The sequence below is a fragment of the Chinchilla lanigera genome, unplaced genomic scaffold (genome assembly GCF_000276665.1).
Source record: "Chinchilla lanigera isolate Chin_1 unplaced genomic scaffold, ChiLan1.0 scaffold00001, whole genome shotgun sequence".
NCBI lineage: Eukaryota > Metazoa > Chordata > Mammalia > Rodentia > Chinchillidae > Chinchilla > Chinchilla lanigera.
In genome coordinates, this window is record NW_004955402.1 from 63,310,172 (window position 1) to 63,312,915 (window position 2,744).

The 2,744-nt window shown below is 46.4% G+C and overlaps 1 protein-coding gene across 1 annotated transcript in view; it reads left to right on the forward strand.

Annotated features, from left to right (window-relative positions):
* The first annotated feature begins 2,416 nt into the window (after positions 1–2,416).
* Adnp2 (ADNP homeobox 2) overlaps positions 2,417–2,744 on the forward strand; it is a 33,720-nt gene continuing 33,392 nt past the window's right edge. Inside the window, exon 1 of the mRNA XM_005373127.2 lies at positions 2,417–2,470. The gene's annotated coding sequence lies outside the window, so the exon portion shown is untranslated. The remainder of the gene's footprint in view (positions 2,471–2,744) is intronic.

Below are 2,744 nucleotides of genomic sequence, written 5' to 3' on the forward strand. Positions count from 1 at the left end.
TCCTTCCTTCCTTCCTTCCTTCCTTCCTCTTCTTTCTTTCTTTCTTTCTTTCTTTCTTTCTTTCTTTCTTTCTTTCTTCTTTCTTTCTTTTTTCATCTTTTTAAGACAGGGTCTCACTGTGCAGTTCAGGCTGGCCTTGAGCTCACTTTGTAACCCAGGCTGGTCTCGAACTTGCAATCATCCTCCTGCCTCAGCCTTCCAAGTGCTGGGATTACAGGCGTGCACCCCCACACCCAGTGTCATGTTTCTGATTTAGTCAGGTGACCCTGAACTGAAACCTTTAAAACTGTGAGTCAGAGGTTTAAGAAAAACCTCTTCCTTAAACTGGGTACTGGGTATCGTGTCTCAGTGGCAGGAAACTAAATATGGGGTTTGGGAATGGTTAAAGGCAAGAGAGGCATGGCATGATCAGAATGTTTTGTGATGGATTATTAAAATAGCTGACTGGGGCAAGTACCTGCGGTCAAGCAGGAGATAATGGGAATACACAATAATAGTGAGGCTGAAAATGAAAGATCAGATTTGGAGTTAGAAGTGGGAAAAGTGAAAGACAGGAAAGCATACAGGTTATGGCGAGAGAGGTTGTGAGGAGGGTACTATGGGCTCCAGTTGGAACCTTCTGAATCCTAAGTGCCTGTGGGACACCGAAGCAGAACTGCTCAGTTGGCAGCCAGAAAAATAAGCACTGAAAAGAGGTGGTGGTTTGAAATTATGGGTGGGATGAAAAGTATGTACCTAAAGCCTTACACTCTTACCTCAAAGAGGTATTGGTTTGGAATTGAAAGAACGAGGTTTGAATTTGTAGTTAAGATTAATGAGGGACAACATGAAAATAAAAATGAAAGGCAAGGGATTTTCAATACCTAGCAGTATGCCTGGCAACAGCAAGTGGGCAGTACACATATATTGAATGATGAAGGAAAGCAGGTAAAATTCAGAGAATCTCAGCCTTCAAGGGTGTGTGAGGAAGGTGTGGGAGAATGACAGAAGCCGCAGAAGATTAAAGGGTAAGTTTGTGGAGCTGAGGGAGGCAAGTTTTAGGAAAGTGGGAGTATCAGGTGGAAAAATGCGTCCAGAGAGATGAGTAATAAAATCTGTTTTAGAGCTCAACAACTGGGAGATCACTGATGACAAAGGAGTTTCTGCAGAATGGTGGTGGTGGGAGAGCAAGAGGTGAGGACGAGGAGGGAAGGAAAGGTGAAGAAATGAACAGAGATTGTTATCCTTTCCAGGAACGGAAAGAAACAAGAGCGAGGCGTTTGAAAGCGTCTCGATCTGCATGGAGAGGAGACTGGACGGCTTTAGCTATACTTTTCATCCCACCCATAATTTCTCAAGATGTGCAGGGACATCATTCTCATGCTGTGATTCATAATCAAATTAAATTATAATTCATAAGCAAATAGAGCAAACTCTCCTTCCATTATGATTTGTTTCCCTGTAGGAAATTAAAGCAAATTGTGGTCAAATAACATCAACCCAGCATTTAACACAATGTAAAAATTGATGCAGACATTTATTGTATATTATGCTTCTAGTCTTTAGGATACACTGAGCACAAGATCCTGCAGAGAGATAAGCTGTAATGTAGGGCAATGGATGGTGCACAGAGGTTTTGGAGAGGGTAGGGTCTAAGCACTGGCTTGGACAGATAGTTCTCTGCGCCTGGACATGAAGCTGACTGCTGGTGAGGAGACGGGTGAGCATATAGGCCTGGGAGCTCAAGAGGTGAGTTTAGGTTTGGTTTTCTGGAAGAACTGGCCTTTTGTGACTGGGGCAGGGCGGGTGCTGTCCAGGAACTGCCCAACTGGACGGCTGTGGAATTGCTGTCAAGGGACTAGCCTAGGCTAGGGCCTTATAAAAGAGGGACTGAAAAGCAATTTAAACGTAGGTGATTGAATTTACCCTCTCATTAAATCATAGGCGTACTGAGGTTCATTTCCCATCTGCACCGGCCTCCAGCCGCATCCACACACGAAGGGCATTTCATGAGAGGGGCATGGCGATACAATGAGTGGGGTTCACACTCACTCTGAAAGCTCTTCCTACTACACATCTTTTCAAGTATCTGGGCAAAAGTGAACTTTTAGGTCATTTAAGAGTTTATGCAAATATAATGTTACTTAAAAATAAGAATCCTCAAGAAAAGGTATGACATAAATTTTCTTAGAAGAAGATGAACCCTGTTGGTTCACCAAGATGTGTTAATCATGCGCACACTAGTCCAAATTCTGAGAGCCAAAGTCCTATTCTCCAATAGCAAAGCCATATTCTCAGAGTTGGCTTTCTATTGGTTCTGAAGTGTGGGCGGGGCCTCATACTCCTGCAACTGCCACTGGCTCCACCCTATTCCATGCAAATACAGTAGACTGTGAACCCACGTGACTAGTCACATGATCGACGACGCACTGTCCCCACCCCTTTAATGACGTCATCACCAACCAAAACTCTCTCGGGAGCCTACCCAGAGGTAAGAGGCTAAGCAGGCAGTCCACTGGGCCACGAGGGTCTAGGGGAGGGAGCTCCAGCAGGCTCCACCCCCTTCAAGAGCCTCGAGTCTGGGGGGGGTCCAGGGTCCCAGAGGGGCCCGTGGGAAGAGCCTAGGGGCCCCTAAGCACACACTGCGCTCATTGGCTGGCTGCGCCGGCATGCAAATGAGGGGACGTCACTTCCTGAGCTAGCTGAGCGCCATCTTCCCTTTCAGGCGCGCGGGAGGAGGGACGGGGACGGGGCGCGGGGTGTGG